At 48.0% G+C, this 18,559-nt stretch overlaps 1 protein-coding gene and 1 non-coding gene across 2 annotated transcripts in view; both read left to right on the forward strand.

The window, feature by feature from the left end:
- Positions 1-18,559, forward strand: part of LOC126295328 (adenylate cyclase type 6) — a 2,630,635-nt gene that overhangs the window by 2,320,505 nt on the left and 291,571 nt on the right. The window lies entirely within an intron of this gene.
- Trnat-ugu (transfer RNA threonine (anticodon UGU)) lies at positions 58-132 on the forward strand. Its single transcript has one exon. It is a non-coding gene; the product is annotated as a tRNA-Thr (tRNA).

Raw genomic sequence — 18,559 nt, forward strand, 5'->3', positions numbered from 1 at the left:
TGGGTGTCACGGGAAGCTCGCAAGAGATAAGTCCCTGCAGGCGCGCTGTCCATCTGTGCCCTCGGTGGCTCAGATGGATAGAGCGTCTGCCATGTAAGCAGGAGATCCCGGGTTCGAGTCCCGGTCGGGGCACACATTTTCAGCTGTCCCCGTTGATGTATACGAACAACACCTGCCGGCAGTTAAGGATGTCGATTTAATTTCATTTCATTCTCGGATGCCTTGCAGAGTACTGTTCAGAAGAGATCTCTATCCACTCGTAGTGTTACGGATTTATGGAGAGCCCTGCAGGATTCATGGTGTAACGGTGTCAGTCCCCTCCAGCACTACTTCAGACATTAGTCGAATCCATACTACGTCATGCTGTGGCACTTCTGCGTTCCCGCGGGGGCCCTACACTACATTAGCAGGTGTACCAGTTTATTTTGCACTTCGGTGTAGAAGTACACGTAAACGCGCTCCGAAAATAATGGTGCAAAATGAGGAAAAACGTTAGCGACTGTGTAAATGGACTTAGTTAATATACTGTACGGGATCCTGTGGTATAACTGCTTCTTCTGTCAAAATTTCCAAATTATTGCTTATCAGTTGTGCCACGTCACTCTTGTGAAGTTATTCAGCGTCTATTCACGGATGGAGTCCAGGAACAATGATTGTTTCTGGGCGTACGTGCGTACTGGGATCAGTTTAAGCGTTGGTTCTCAATATTGCTATAGGAGTGGTACGTAGCGATTTGTATTATACACTCCTGGAAATTGAAATAAGAACACCGTGAATTCATTGTCCCAGGAAGGCGAAACTTTATTGACACATTCCTGGGGTCAGATACATCACATGATCACACTGACACAACCACAGGCACATAGACACAGGCAACACAGCATGCACAATGTCGGCACTAGTACAGTGTATATCCACCTTTCGCAGCAATGCAGGTTGCTATTCTCCCATGGAGACGGTCGTAGAGATGCTGGATGTAGTCCTATGGAACGGCTTGCCATGCCATTTCCACCTGGCGCCTCAGTTGGACCAGCGTTCGTGCTGGACGTGCAGACCGCGTGAGACGACGCTTCATCTAGTCCCAAACATGCTCAATTGGGGACAGATCCGGAGATCTTGCTGGCCAGGGTAGTTGACTTACACCTTCTAGAGCACGTTGGGTGGCACGGGATACATGCGGACGTGCATTGTCCTTTTGGAACAGCAGGTTCCCTTGCCGGTCTAGGAATGGTAGAACGATGGGTTCGATGACGGTTTGGATGTACCGTGCACTATTCAGTGTCCCCTCGACGATCACCAGAGGTGTACGGCCAGTGTAGGAGATCGCTCCCCACACCATGATGCCGGGTGTTGGACCTGTGTGCCTCGGTCGTATGCAGTCCTGATTGTGGCACTCACCTGCACGGCGCCAAACACGCATACGACCATCATTGACACCAAGGCAGAAGCGACTCTCATCGCTGAAGACGACACGTCTCCATTCGTCCCTCCATTCACGCCTGTCGCGACACCACTGGAGGCAGGCTGCGCGATGTTGGGGCGTGAGCGGAAGACGGCCTAACGGTGTGCAGGACCGTAGCCCAGCTTCATGGAGACGGTTCGGAATGGTCCTCGCCGATAGCCCAGGAGCAACACTGTCCCTAATTTGCTGGGAAGTGGCGGTGCGGTCCCCTACGGCACTGCATAGGATCCTACGGTCTTGGCGTGCATCCGTGCGTCGCTGCGGTCCGGTCCCAGGTCGACGGGCACGTGCACCTTCCGCCGACCACTGGCGACAACATCGATGTACTGTGGAGACCTCACGCCCCACGTGTTGAGCAATTCGGCGGTTCGTCCACCCGGCCTCCCGCATGCCCACTATACGCCCTCGCTTAAAGTCGGTCAACTGCACATACGGTTCACGTCCACGCTGTCGCGGCATGCTACCAGTGTTAAAGACTGCGATGGAGCTCCGTATGCCACGGCAAACTGGCTGACACTGACGGCGGCGGTGCACAAATGCTGCGCAGCTAGCGCCATTCGACGGCCAACACCGCGGTTCCTGGTGTGTCCGCTGTGCCGTGCGTGTGATCATTGCTTGTACAGCCTTCTCGCAGTGTCTGGAGCAAGTATGGTGGGTCTGACTAACCGATGTCAATGTGTTCTTTTTTCCATTTCCAGGAGTGTATTACTAGAGTCATCATTTTAAGCTGTTTCTTGAAACTCCATAAGTGGCTTTTCCGAGGATGGTTCATGTCCATCTGACAGTTAAGTTTCTCAGGATCTCTGTGACATTCTCTTATGGGTCAAACGAATCTGTTGCCACTCCTGCTGCCCTTCTCTGTACACGCTCAGTAGCCCCTGCTAGTGCTATTTGGTAGGGGTCTCCTTCAAATTCGAGCAATATGCTAATATGGGTCACATGAGTGTTTTGTAAGCAGTTTCCTTTAAGATTGAATCCATATCCTCTAGTATTCCAGCAGTGAAACGAAGTCCGGCAGCTGCCTCACCTATTGCTGAGCCTGTGTGATTGGTCCGTTTCATCTCTCTACACGTTGTTACACTTAGTTATTTCTATGAGTTAACCAGTTGTGTGATGCATTGACAGCTAGACCTAGTAATCGTGTAGACTATTGTTTGAGTCGACTAATTAGTCATCTTCATACTAAAAGCCGAGGGAACATTCGGCATTCAGTCATGAGAGAAATAATTACACTTTTTTCCTTAACCATAACAACCATGATCTTAGCAGCACAGACTTGAGGTACATGTAGGTTACGTGTCATTTATTATTAGTTAGTGAACTTGCAATTTCTAAATATGTATAGGAATTGCATATACTTCTAAGTACCTTGCTAGCAACACCCTCTGCCCATCTTCTCTTCCCCCCTCTCTCACCGTATATTTCCTCCTCCCTCCGTCTCCACGTGGGTTTCTGTTTGGGTGTTCAGCAGACTGTTGTACGTAAATCCATCAAGATTATTCGGGGTTTTTGGTAACAACATTTCCCCTTTCTTACATGTGTATGTACACTGGGAAGTGGCAACAAAACAAATATTCACTTTGATGTGTAGAATATATGAGTCTGGTGACATACCATCTGACTTTCGGAAAAGCATCATCCACACAATTCCGAAGACGGCAAGAGCTGACAAGTGCGAGAATTATCGCACAATCAGCTTAACAGCTCATGCATCGAAGCTGCTTACAAGAATAATATACAGAAGAATGGAAAAGAAAATTGAGAATGCGCTAGGTGACGATCAGTTTGGCTTTAGGAAAAGTAAAGGAACGAGAGAGGCAATTCTGACGTTACGGCTAATAATGGAAGCAAGGCTGAAGAAAAATCAAGACACGTTCATAGGATTTGTCGATCTGGAAAAAGCGTTCGACAATATAAATTGGTGCAAGCTGTTGGAGATTATGAAAAAAGTAGGGGTAAGCTATAGGGAGAGATGGGTCATATACAATATGTACACTCCTGGAAATGGAAAAAAGAAAACATTGACACCGGTGTGTCAGACCCACCATACTTGCTCCGGACACTGCGAGAGGGCTGTACAAGCAATGATCACACGCACGGCACAGCGGACACACCAGGAACAGCGGTGTTGGCCGTCGAATGGCGCTAGCTGCGCAGCATTTGTGCACCGCCGCCGTCAGTGTCAGCCAGTTTGCCGTGGCATACGGAGCTCCATCGCAGTCTTTAACACTGGTAGCATGCCGCGACAGCGTGGACGTGAACCGTATGTGCAGTTGACGGACTTTGAGCGAGGGCGTATAGTGGGCATGCGGGAGGCCGGGTGGACGTACCGCCGAATTGCTCAACACGTGGAGCGTGAGGTCTCCACAGTACATCGATGTTGTCGCCAGTGGTCGGCGGAAGGTGCACGTGCCCGTCGACCTGGGACCGGACCGCAGCGATGCACGGATGCACGCCAAGACCGTAGGATCCTACGCAGTGCAGTAGGGGACCGCACTGCCCCTTCCCAGCAAATTAGGGACACTGTTGCTCCTGGGGTAACGGCGAGGACCATTCGCAACCGTCTCCATGAAGCTGGGCTACGGTCCCACACACCGTTAGGCCGTCATCCGCTCACGCCCCAACATCGTGCAGCCCGCCTCCAGTGGTGTCGCGACAGGCGTGAATGGAGGGACGAATGGAGACGTGTCGTCTTCAGCGATGAGAGTCGCTTCTGCCCTGGTGCCAATGATGGTCGTATGCGTGTTTGGCGCCGTGCAGGTGAGCGCCACAATCAGGACTGCATACGACCGAGGCACACAGGGCCAACACGCGGCATCATGGTGTGGGGAGCGATCTCCTACACTGGCCGTACACCTGTGGTGATCGTCGAGGGGACACTGAATAGTGCACGGTACATCCAAACCGTCATCGAACCCATCGTTCTACCATTCCTAGACCGGCAAGGGAACTTGCTGTTCCAACAGGACAATGCACGTCCACATGTATCCCGTGCCACCCAACGTGCTCTAGAAGGTGTAAGTCAACTACCCTGGCCAGCAAGATCTCCGGATCTGTCCCCCATTGAGCATGTTTGGGACTGGATGAAGCGTCGTCTCACGCGGTCTGCACGTCCAGCACGAACGATGGTCCAACTGAGGCGCCAGGTGGAAATGGCATGGCAAGCCGTTCCACAGGACTGCATCCAGCATCTCTACGATCGTCTCCATGGGAGAATAGCAGCCTGCATTGCTGAGAAAGGTGGATATACACTGTACTAGTGACGACATTGTGCATGCTCTGTTGCCTGTGTCTATGTGCCTGTGGCTCTGTCAGTGTGATCATGTGATGTATCTGACCCCAGAAATGTGTCAATAAAGTTTCCTCTTCCTGGGACAATGAATTCACGGTGTTCTTATTTCAATTTCCAGGAGTGTAGATAAAGATTAGGCTCAAATGTCTACAACAAAATTTAATTATATCATATCTATAAACAGCTGTGTTTTGGTAAACTCAAATCAAATGGCTGGGACTTTACATCTGAGGTCATCAGTCCCCTAAACTTAGAACTAATTAAACCTAAGTAACATAAGGACATCACACACATCCATGCCCAAGGCAGGGTTCGAACCTGCGACCGTAGCAGCAATGCGGTTCCAGACTGAAGCGCCTAGATCCGCTCGGCCACAGCGGCTGGCTTTGAGTAAACTGCTAATGAACAGCACCACGCTGTGTTTAGCGAGTATTCTCCGTTCTACACTACCCATACGGCGATCGCCAGAGAGTACAGAGTCACATTCTTCCAGTGTTTTTGAGAAGCACAGCCGTGTTACTCGTGCCGTCACAATGTGGGGGAGCCACCGTGTGTGACTTGAGGATGTGGCTTGCAGTGTTTGAAGGAACTCTGACAACACAGCAGTGTGACACAGACATCCTGGGACCTCACGTGTTACGTCTCGTCTGACAGTATTGTGGTGCCAGTTTTTCAACAGTACAATGCAGATCCATACAAGACACGTGTCTGAATGAAGTGTCTGTGTCATGTTCAAGAGTGGTCTGCAAGATTCCCATATCTCTCCCTCACAGTACATTCTCGGACCACTTTGGACGTCAACTCTTTCCCAGTGCTAGAACGCGGGATATCAATGACCAGTTACCAACACATGTGGGCCAGCTCGCCTCGGGAAAGGTTACAACGACATTTCGACACCCGTCGCAACTGAATCAGGGCATGAGTCCAACCCAGAAGGTGTGAACATCATAATGATAACTGGGCTCATACTGGAAAGATCTTTGAAAATTGGACTCGCTTTTGTAATCCCTGGAATAATATCACGTACCCTCTCAACCTGCGAAGTGCTGTTTCTCCATCGCCTTCTGTATGCTTCACATCTTACGTGAGGCAATGTCACAGCCAAAAGCAAAATTAGTATTACTGACACATATTCTCTATACGCACCCACCCGACCACTCTAAGACTGACTGTTCCCTGAAACTCTAGACCTAGTGCTGCAGGGAGCGCCCATGAAGCTAGTTGTTACAAAACTGCCACACATGAGGAAACGCTGGTACATCCCTACTTGACAAAAATAATGCAGTTTGTAATAAAATACACTAATGGCCATTAAAATTGCTACACCAAGAAGAAATGCAGATGATAAACGGGTATTCATTGGACAAATATATTATACTACAACTGACATGTGATTACATTTTCACGCAATTTGGGTGCATAGATGTTGAGAAATCAGTACCCAGAAAAACCACCTCAGGCCGTAATAACGGCCTTGATACGCCTGGGCATTGAGTCAAACAGAGCTTGGATGGCGTGTACAGGTACAGCTACCCATGCAGCTTCAACACGATACCACAGTTCATCAAGAGTAGCGACTGGCGTATTGTGACGAGCCAGTTGCTCGGCCACCATTGACCACACGTTTTCAATTGGTGAGAGATCTGGAGAATGTGCTGGCCAGGGCATCAGTTGTACATTTTCTGTATCCAGAAAGGCCCGTGCAGGACCTGCCTGCAAAATGCGGTCGTGCATTATCCTGTTGAAATGTAGGGTTTCGCAGTGATCGAATGAAGGGTAGAGCCAAGGGTCGTAACACATCTGAAATGTAGCGTTCACTGTTCAAAGTGCCGTCAATGCGAACAAGATGTGACCGAGACGCGTAACCAGTGGCACCCCATACCATCACACCGGGTGATTCGCTAGTATGGCGATGACAAATACACGCTTCCAATGTGCGTTCACCGTGATGTCGCCAAACACGGATGCGACCATCATAATGCTGTAAACAGATCCTGGATTCATCCGAAAAAATGCAACCAGGTTCGTCGCTGAGTACACCGTCGCAGGAGCTGTCTGTGATGCAGCGTCAAGGGTAACCGCAGCCACTGTCTCCGAGCTGATAGTCCATGCTGCTGCAAACGTCGTCGAACTGTTCGTGCAGTTGGTTGTTGTCTTGCAAACGTCCCCATCTGTTGACTCATGGATCGAGACGTGGCTGCACGATCCGTTACAGCCATGCGGATAAGATGCCTGTCATCTCGACTGCTAGTGATACGAGGCCGTTGGGATCCAGCACGGCGTCCCGTATTACCCTCCTGAACCCACCGATTCCATATTCTGCTAACAGTATCCACCAACGCGAACAGCAATGTCGCGTTACGATCAACCGCAATCGCGATAGGCTACAATCCGACCTTTATCAAAGTCGGAAACGTGATGGAACGCATTTCTCCTCCTCACACGAGGCATCACAACAACGGTTCACCAGGCAACGCAGGTCAGCTGCTGTTTGTGTGTGAGAAATCGCATGGAAAATCTTCTCATGTCAACACGTTGTTGGTGTCGCCACCGGCGCCAACCTTGTGTGAATGAAAAGCTAATCATTTGCATCTCACAGCATCTTCTTCCTGTCGGTTAAATTTCGCGTCTGTAGCACTTCATGTTCGTGGTGTAGCAATTTTAATGGTCACAAAAACTAAGTTATGGCTGTGCGTTTGTTAGTATATATACTGAATGAAAACGAGTGGTCCAGCAATATTTATTTTCAATATTATTAAAACAGAACAAAAACAATGTCTCCAGACGCAACCACAAGCTTTAATCTAGCAAACTATATTGAATTCTTCACCTCAGGAAATGACACAATACCTACACAGATAAAATTAATTGCCGCATGTACGAAAGATCATCGTCTAAGAACGGCTAGACAGATTTGATTGATTTTCTTTGTTTCGTTATTGCCACGACGACGACTGTACGAAAGAAAATGTTTGGAAAATCCAACAGAAAAGTCGGAAATTAATGTAATTTTCTGCATGTATGAAATGTCATCAGTTAAGAGCGGCTCGACATATTCAGTTAATTTTTGTCTTTGTCTGTCTGGTCACCTGCATCCATTCGTGTCCATTGTGCATTCCGACGGACGTCGGCAATTCCAGCAAGACAATGCTACACCACACACGTCCATAATTGCTACAGAGTGGCTCCAGGGACACTCTTATGAGTTTAAATACCAACTTCTTTCGCTCTTCAGTGTACTTTTTTTTTGGGTCATCAGTCTACTGACTGGTTTGATGCGGCCCGCCATGAATTCCTCCCTCTTCATCTCAGAGTAGCACTTGCAACCTACGTCCCCAATTATTTGCTTGACGTATTCCAATCTCTGTCTTCCTCTACAGCTTTTGCCCTCTACAGCTCCCTCTAGTACCATGGAAGTCATTCCCTCCTGTCTTAGCAGATGTCCTATCATCCTGTCCCTTCTCCTTATCAGTGCTTTCCACACATTCCTTTCCTCTCCGATTCTGCGTAGAACCTCCTCATTCCTTACCTTATCAGTCCACCTAATTTTCAACATTCGTCTATAGCACCACATCTCAAATGCTTCGATTCTCTTCTGTTCCAGTTTTCCCACAGTCCATGTTTCACTACCATACAATGCTGTACTCCAGACGTACACCCTCAGAAATTTCTTCCTCAGATTAAGGCCGGTATTTGATATTAGTAGACTTCTCTTGGCCAGAAATGCCTTTTTTGCCATAGCGAGTCTGCTTTTGATGTCCTCCTTGCTCCGTCCGTCATTGTTTATTTTACTGCCTAGGTAGCAGAATTCCTTAACTTCATTGACTTCGTGACCATCAATCCTGATGTTAACTTTCTCGCTGTTCTCATTTCTACTACTTCTCATTACCTTCTTCTCCGATTTACTCTCAAACCATACTCTGCACTCATTAAACTGTTCATTCCGTTCAGCAGATCATTTAATTCTTCGTCACTTTCACTCAGGATAGCAATGTCATCAGCGAATCGTATCATTGATATACTTTCACCTTGTATTTCAATTCCACTCCTAAACCTTTCTTTTATTTCTATCATTGCTTCCTCGATGTACAGATTGAAGAGTAGGGGCGAAAGGCTACAGCCTTCTCTTACTCCCTTCTTAATACGAGCACTTCGTTCTTGATCGTCCACTCTTATTATTGCCTCTTGGTTGTTGTACACTCCTGGAAATTGAAATAAGAACAGCGTGAATTCATTGTCCCAGGAAGGGGAAACTTTATTGACACATTCCTGGGGTCAGATACATCACATGATCACACTGACAGAACCACACGCACATAGACACAGACAACAGAGCATGCACAATGTCGGCACTAGTACAGTGTATATCCACCTTTCGCAGCAATGCAGGCTGCTATTCTCCCATGGAGACGATCGTAGAGATGCTGGATGTAGTCCTGTGGAACGGCTTGCCATGCCATTTCCATCTGGCGCTTCAGTTGGACCAGCGTTCGTGCTGGACGTGCAGACCGCGTGAGACGACGCTTCATCCAGTCCCAAACATGCTCAATGGGGGACAGATCCGGAGATCTTGCTGGTCAGGGTAGTTGACTTACACCTTGTTACACGATGTTGGGGCGTGAGCGGAAGACGGCCTAATGGTGTGCGGGACCGTAGCCCAGCTTCATGGAGACGGTTGCGAATGGTCCTCGCCGATACCCCAGGAGCAACAGTGTCCCTAATTTGCTGGGAAGTGGCGGTGAGTTCCCCTACGGCACTGCGTAGGAAGCTACGGTCTTGGCGTGCATCCGTGCGTCGCTGCGGTCCGGTCCCAGGTCGACGGGCACGTGCACCTTCCGCTAACCACTGGCGACAACATCGATGTACTGTGGAGACCTCCCGCCCCACGTGTTGAGCAATTCGGCGGTACGTCCACCCGGCCTCTCCTATGCCCCACTATACGCCCTCGCTCAAAGTCGGTCAACTGCACATACGGTTCACGTCCATGCTGTCGCGGCATGCTACCAGTGTTAAAGACTGCGATGGAGCTCCGTATGCCACGGCAAACTGGCTGACACTGACGGCGGCGGTGCACAAATACCGCGCAGCTAGCGCCATTCGACGGCCAACGCCGCGGTTTCTGGTGTGTCCGCTGTGCCGTGCGTGTGATCATTGCTTGTACAGTCCTCTCGCAGTGTCCGGAGCAAGTATGGTGGGTCTGACACACCGATGTCAATGTGTTCTTTTTTCCATTTCCAGGAGTGTATGATAACGATGAAAGCTGAAGAAATGAATTAAAATTTGTGCCCTGGCCAGAACTTGAAAATGGGTCTACTTGCTTAAGAGGCAGGAATGCAAAGCAATTACGCCATCACAGATGCGGCATAGACTACCTTAGTCCAACGTCCTCCCTAACGCAAACGCCAATTCCCTTCTTCAACTTATTACTTTCTCGTGGTGTTAATGCGAGCCTACACATGGGAAGGTAATTCCCTTATCTAACCATAGCCTGTCTCCAACCAGGTGTGCTGAATGACCGAGAACGTAGCAGGGAAGTCCGTTACTTGTTCTCGGATGATAGACACAGATGTGTGCTCCATGCACAACAGTGCCTGTCCACATGTTTCGATGCAGGGCAGGATATTCCACGAAGACTAGCAAATAAAGGCAAACACCGAGACCCATTTCATGCTCTCTCAGGAGATGATAACGCTATCTCACACGGGTATGTGGCACGTCTGTGCCCTTGACAGTGATAAATCGACATGTGACACTGTTTACGCATCTTGTACACCCTCACGTGCCTGTTAAAAATATTAAATAGGAACAACAATTATGAACTCCAGTGGTCACTGCACTTGTCACAGAGAGCTGCAACTAGTATTTACATATCTTGCAATGGTACACTACGTGATCAAATGTATCCAGACAACTGGCTAGAAATGGCTTACAAGTTCGTGGCGCTCTCTATCGGTAATGTTGGAATTCAATATGGTGTTGTCCCACCCTTAGCCGGCCGCGGTGGTCGTGCGGTTCTATGCACTGTAGTCCGGAACCGTGGGACTGCTATGGTCGCAGGTTCGAATCCTGCCTTGGGCATGGATGTTGTTGGTGTCCATTGGTTGGTTAGGCTTAAGTTGTTCTAAGTTCTAGGGGACTGATGACCTAAGATGTTAAGTCCCATAGTTCTCAGAGCCATTTGAACCATTTGTCTCACCCTTAGCCTTGATGACAGCTTTCGCTCTCGCATGCATACATCTTATCAGGTGGTGCAAGGTATCTTGGGGAATTGCAGCCCATTCTTCACAGAGTGCTGCACTGAGGAGAGGTATCGATGTCTGTCGGCGCTCCCAAACATCCCAAAGGTGTTGTATAGCACTCAGATCAGGACTCTGTCCAGGCCAGTCCATTACAGGGATGCTACTGTCGTGTAACCACTCCGCCACAGGCCGGGCATTAACAACAGGTGCTCGATCGTAGTGAAAGACGCGATCGCCATCCCAGAATTGCTCTTCAACAGTGGGAAGCAAGACGGTGCTTAAAACATCAAAGTAGGCCTGCGCTGTGATAGTGCCACGCAAAACCAAAAGGAGTGCAAGCCCGCTCCATGAAAATCACGACCACACCATAACACCAACGCCTCCGAATTTTACTGTTGGCTCTACGCACGCTGGCAGATGACGTTCACCGGGCATTCTCCATACCCACACCCTGCCATCGGATCGCCACATTGTGTACCGTGATTCGTCACTCCACACAAAGTTTTTCCAATGTTCCATTGTCCAATGCTTACTCTCCTTACACTGATCAAGGCGTCGTTTGGCATTTACCAGCGTGATGTGTGACTCATGAGCAGCCACTCGACCATGGTTTTCTCACCTTCTGCCTAAATGTCATAGTACTTGCAGTGGATCCTGATGCAGTTTGGAATTCCTGTGTGTCGGTCTGGATAGATGTCTGCCTATTACACATTACGACCCTCTTCAACTGTCAGCGGTCTCTGTCAGTCAACAGACGAGATCAACCTGTACGCTTTTGTGCTGTACGTGTCCCCTCACGTTTCCAACTCACTATCACATCGGAAACAGTGGACCTAGGGATGTTTAGGAGTGTGGACATCTCTCGTACACACACATGACACAAGTGACACCGAGTCACCTGACGACATTCGAAGTGTGTGAGTTCTGCGGAGAGCCCTATTCTACTCCCTCACGGTGTCTAATGACTACTGAGGTCGCTGATATGGGGTACCGGGCAGTAGGTGGCACCCCAATGCACCTAATATGAAAAACGTATGTTATTGGGGGCGTCCAGAGACTTTTGATCACATAGTGAATGTACATTAACGAATTTGTGCTGACACTTCATCATGTAGATTAGATTAGATTAATAATTGTTCCATAGATCATGAATACGACACTTCGTAATGATGTGGAACGCATCAGGTTTTTTTTATTTTTTTTTATGGGCACGGCCGACTTCCTTCCTCATCCTTCCCTAATCCGTTGAGATCGATGACCTCACTGTCTGGTCTCCTTCCCCAAACAACTCAACAACAGCCCCAACTTCATTGTGTTGGTGCATAGTTACCCACTTCTCACAGTTCCCCCAGCACCCCAAGAACTGCATGTGGCCTGCACGGAAAGCCCAAAACTTTTCTGAGGCTGGTTTTGAATTACCATTTCATACATAGGCTATTATTACGGTGGGGTCACCACTCCCAAAGGCATTTTAGATCTGCTGCCAGCATATGTTTAGGCCGCTCCTAACATGGAGAACAGACACCATTTGTAGTTGCCCCTCTGGAGTACAGACGCTACAGGAAGTAAGATACGAAGACAGTTCTTCCACTTTTACACCGTTGGGACATGTAAAATCCTCTTCCTCTTTCCAACCATTGTCTGTCTTCACCTGTTACCCTGGGGAGGGGTCCTTACTGGATACTACCGTCTGGAGCCAGATGGACCCAGGTTTTTTTAACGAGATTGTTACTCTTCACCCTCCCCTTTCCTCACCACTTGCAAGTTGAGGCCCCGGGCTTGGGACTGGCAATAGCTTGCTTTGTTCTGCAAAGATAACTGTGCGGTGCAGGTTGATGGCATCATTAAGTATAGTGCCACATTTCGTGGAGGAGATAAATTCTGTGGGACATGTTACCTGTACTGTCACTGGTAAACACTATGAGAGTTATTTGGACACCAATTTGAGTCCAACTCTTCAACAGCATCGATACATGGGTATGATCATTTTTATGTTGCTCTTTCACGCATTGCACAGCCAGTGAAGGGGCACTCTCTTTTTCAGAATTTCAGATTGCTAGAATTATCAGCCATCATTTCCCTACAATCTGGCCATCCAGATCACTTGATCTTAAACTGTGAGACTTCTGGTTGTGGGGTTATCATAAAGATGTTGCATTCAGTGTTACAGTTACAAACATAGTTGAACGGAAGACATACACTGCACACTGCATTTTGAATGTGACCCCAGAGCTACTCTGTGATATATGTTGTTACTCAATTTCATTTTGTGGCAAAAGTAGTGGACAACATATTGAACATATCTTATGCCAGCCCCATGTCTATTAGAAACCAGTTACACTATGATCCTTACAGTGCCATCTAGTGAAAAATTTATTGTTAGTTGTTTTTCTTTCTACACCTATACTCTACAAACCACCGTGAGGTCCATGGCAGACATTACATCCCATGGTACCAGTTATTATGGGGTCTTCCTGTTCCATTCACATATGGAGTGTGGGACGAATGACTGTTTGAATGCTTTTGTGGGTGCAGTAATTATTCTAATTTCATCCTCAGGAGACCTATGTGAGTGATATGTAAGCTGTTGTAGTATATTCCTAGAATAATCAATTTAAGTCACTTCTTGAAACTTCGTTGTATTTTGTGAAAAATTCATTGAAGAATCTCTCTTACTTAAAAAGAAAAATGTACCTATAGCATAAATGCAGTCGATAGCAAATGAAAAATGATGAAATTCACATGCAAAAAAATTCTTTTTTTCATGTTTCTGAACTTCAACTGCTATGAGTGTGAATCCTGAATCCTTCTTTGGCATGCAGACAGTTTCATGAATTCATTTACAAAATAATGTTTCACGCCATCAAAACAGAGGGGTATCGTGTGGGGTAGAAGCAAATAAAGTGCCAAGTAGCTACAAAATACACTGCCGCAGGAAAATTAAAATATCCTATGCTGCCTCTCCTGCTCCATGTTGGCCCGTCTGATGTACTACTCCTCTCTTAATAGACTTTTTTGGGGATATTTTACTTCCAGTTCAGCTCCTTCAGTATTTCTGTGGCAGTCTCCCATACATTAAACAAACCTGTAACCATTCACACTTCCCTTACCTGTATATCTTCAACGCCCCACGTTATTCCTATCTGATAGAGGTCCCAAACACTTGAGCAATATTCTAGAACTGATCACATTAGATGTTTATCTTTTTTCCTGCGGCAGTGTATTTTGTAGCTACTTGGCACTTTATTTGCTTCTACCCCACACGATACCCCTCTGTTTTGATGGCGTGAAACATGGCGACAGGTTGTTTGGTTTGCTTAACTGTAGCCACAGTGCTGCCTCTCTATGATATTCTATCCTGGCGTGGGACAGAAACGGGCGGCTACACTGGCGACTCCTCAAATGGTTCTGCATCTCCCCTCCCCCCTCCCTTTCTCTATGCCGTACTGCGCAGATGGCACCACGCACCCTCCACCTTGCTCACACACCAGTACAGCCACAGACCCACAGCCGGACGCTGTGTCACTCAGGGAAGCTCTGGACCGAGGCGGTCTCAGTGCGGGCAGACTGTAGTAATTACTCTGGCAGTCCGAGAGCTGTGCTACAGTTGCGGGCGCGACTCGACCCTCGTGGGACACATGCGGCGGTGCTTTGACACAGGGAGGTGGGGGTTGGGGGGGGGGGGGGCACGGAGTACCTCAGTCTGAAGAGAACCTCATCCAGCAGCGGCAATTTGTGGCCAGTGGGTCCACATGGAGAATACCAAATAACTAGATTGCTCCTCTCACTTGCTTATTCCATCTGTCGTAGACATCATTTCCACGAGATTCAAAACCTTGCATTTAGTCCTTGCTGATTTTAGTTACACTATCTGATCGAAAGTGCCCAGATGCCTATTAGAGAACATTAATGTGACATGTGTCCAACCTTCGCCGTAATCATGATTTGCACACGCTGAGCAAACCAAAACAAAAAAAAAGACACACGACGAAGAAATCATCCGAATAGGATGGAATTGGTATACGTAATGCACCTGTATCGACAAACAAAGGATTACTGTATCACAAAAATTGGATGTTATAATCAAGAGAAAGAGCTTCACAAATTGAGCAAATCAGTAAGCATTGGTCCACCTCTGGCCCTCATCTACATCTACACCTACACGGGTACCCTCCAAACCACGTTCATCTGCCTGGTTGAGGGTTCATCGAACCACCTGCCCAGTAATTCTCTATTATTCCAATTTCTAACAAATATTGTTCAAATGTTTGTGAACTTTTATGGGACTTAACTGCTAAGGTCATCAGCCCCTAAGCTCACACATTACTTAACCCATGCCCGAGGGAGGACTCTAACCTCCGCCGGAGCCAGCCGCACAGTCCATGACTACAGCGCCCTAGACCGTTCGGCTAATCCCGCGCGGCCCAAACTCTAACAGAGCGCGGAAGAAACGAACTCCTATGTCTTTCCGTGCGACCTCCGATTTCCCTTATTTCATTATGGTGATCGTTTCTCCCTATGTAGGTCGGCGTCAGCCAAATACACTCCTGGAAATGGAAAAAAGAACACATTGACACCGGTGTGTCAGACCCACCATACTTGCTCCGGACACTGCGAAAGGGCTGTACAAGCAATGATCACACGCACGGCACAGCGGACACACCAGAAACCGCGGTGTTGACCGTCGAATGGCGCTAGCTGCGCAGCATTTGTGCACCGCCGCCGTCAGTGTCAGCCAGTTTGCCGTGGCATACGGAGCTCCATCGCAGTCTTTAACACTGGTGGCATGCCGCGACAGCGTGGACGTGAACCGTATGTGCAGTTGACGGACTTTCAGAGAGGGCGTATAGTGGGCATGCGGGAGGCCGGGTGGACGTACCGCCGAATTGCTCAACACGTGGGGCGTGAGGTCTCCACAGGACATCGATGTTGTCACCAGTGGTCGGCGGAAGGTGCACGTGCCCGTCGACCTGGGACCGGACCGCAGCGACGCACGGATGCACGCCAAGACCGTAGGATCCTACGCAGTGCCGTAGGGGACCGCACCGCCACTTCCCAGCAAATTAGGGACACTGTTGCTCCTGGGGTATCGGCGAGGACCATTCGCAACCGTCTCCATGAAGCTGGGCTACGGTCCCGCACACCGTTAGGCCGTCTTCCGCTCACGCCCCAACATCGTGCAGCCCGCCTCCAGTGGTGTCGATACAGGCGTGAATGGAGGGACGAATGGAGACGTGTCGTCTTCAGCGATGAGAGTCGCTTCTGCCCTGGTGCCAATGATGGTCGTATGCGTGTTTGGCGCCGTGCAGGTGAGCGCCACAATCAGGACTGCATACGACCGAGGCACACAGGGCCAACACCCGGCATCATAGTGTGGGGAGCGATCTCCTACACTGGCCGTACACCTCTGGTGATCGTCGAGGGGACACTGAATAGTGCACGGTACATCCAAACCGTCATCGAACCCATCGTTCTACCATTCCTAGACCGGCAAGGGAACTTGCTGTTCCAACAGGACAATGCACGTCCGCATGTATCCTGTGCCACCCAACGTGCTCTAGAAGGTGTAAGTCAACTACCCTGGCCAGCAAGATCTCCGGATCTGTCCCCCATTGAACATGTTTGGGACTGGATGAAGCGTCGTCTCACGCGGTGTGCACGTCCAGCACGAACGCTGGTCCAACTGAGGCGCCAGGTGGAAATGGCATGGCAAGCCGTTCCATAGGACTACATCCAGCATCTCTACGATCGTCTCCATGGGAGAATAGCAGCCTGCATTGCTGCGAAAGGTGGATATACACTGTACTATTGCCGACATTGTGCATGCTCTGTTGCCTGTGTCTATGTGGCTGTGGTTCTGTCAGTGTGGTCACGTGATGTATCTGACCCCAGGAATGTGTCAATAAAGTTTCCCCTTCCTGGGACAATGAATTCACGGTGTTCTTATTTCAATTTCAAGGAGTATATTTTCACATTCGGTGGAAAAAATTGGTGATTGAAATTTTGTGAGAAGATTCTGCCGCAACGAAAAACGCCTTTATTTTAGTGATGTCCACCTCAAGTCCTGTATCATTTCAGTGACACTCACTCCCCTCTTTCGCAATAATACAAAACTTGCTGCCGTCCTTTGAAGTTTCTCGATGCACTCCGTTAATCCTATTTGGTAAGGATCCCACACCGCACAGTAGTATTCTAAAAGAGGAAGGACAAGCGTAGTGTAGCCAGTCACTTTAGTAGAACTGTTGCATTTTTTAAGTGTCCTGCCAATAAAACGCATTTTTTGATTAGCCTTCACCACGACATTTACGTGTGTTCCTTCCACTTCTACTTGTTCGTAATTGTAATTTCTGGGTATTTTGTCGAATTTATGGCCTTTACATTTGACTGATTTTTCGTGTAACCCTAGTTTAACGGATTCCTTTTAGCGCTCATGTGGAGGACCTCACACATTTCGTTATTTACTGTCAATTGCCAATTTTCACACCATACAGATATCTTTTCCACATCGTTTTGCAATTTGTTACGATCTTCTGATGACTTTACTGGTCGATAAACGACAGCATCATCTGCAAACAACCTAAGACGGCTGCTCAGATTGTTTCCTAAATCGTTTATATAGACAAGGGAAAGCAAAGGGCCTATAAAATTACCTGGGCTAACCACAGAATCTCGTCTGTTTTACTCGATGACTTTTCGTCAGTTACTGCGATGTGTGATATCTCCGACAGGAAATCACGAATCGAGTCACATAACTGAGACGGTATTCCACAAGCACGCAATTTCACTATAAGCTGCTTGTGTGGTACCGTGTCAAAATCCTTATGGAAATCTAGAAATACGGAATCCACTAGGAATCCCTTGTCAGTAGCACTCAACACTTCGTACGAGTAACGATGTAGTTATGTTTCAGAGGAACAATGTTTTCTAAATCCTTGTTGGTTGTGTGCCAATAGACCGTTCTCTTCGGGGTAATTCATAATGTTCGAACACAATATACGTTCCAAAATCGTGCTGCATTTCAACGTTAATGACATGGGCCCCTAGTTTAATGGATTATTTTCTTACTATCTTTCTTGAATGCTGGTGTGACTTATGCAACTTTCCAGTCTTTGGGTGCGAACGGTTGAATATGATGGTTAAGTATGGAGCTATTCTGTCGGCATACTGTGAAAGGAACTATCCTGGTACACAGTCTGGACTTGAAGAGTTGCTTTTGTGAAGTGATTTAAGTTAGTTCACTACTTCGATAATATATACTTTTACGTTACTCATGTTGGCGGCTGTTCTTGATTTGAATTCTGGAATATTTACTTCGTCTTCTTTGGTGAAGGAATTTCGGAAGGCTGTGTTTAGTAATTCTGCTTTGGCAGCACTGCCGTCGAGAATATTTCCATGGCCATCGCGCAGAGAAGTCATTGATTGTGTCTTGCCACTAGCAAACTTCACAAACGACCAAAATCGCTATACTTGCAATTATTCGGCTTGGCAGTGACTGATAAGAGTTGTTGGGTGTCATCCCGAGGGATGTCGTGCCAATTCTGTCCAATTGGCGCGCTAGTTCGTCAA

This window comes from Schistocerca gregaria, chromosome 11 (genome assembly GCF_023897955.1).
Source record: "Schistocerca gregaria isolate iqSchGreg1 chromosome 11, iqSchGreg1.2, whole genome shotgun sequence".
Lineage (NCBI taxonomy): Eukaryota > Metazoa > Arthropoda > Insecta > Orthoptera > Acrididae > Schistocerca > Schistocerca gregaria.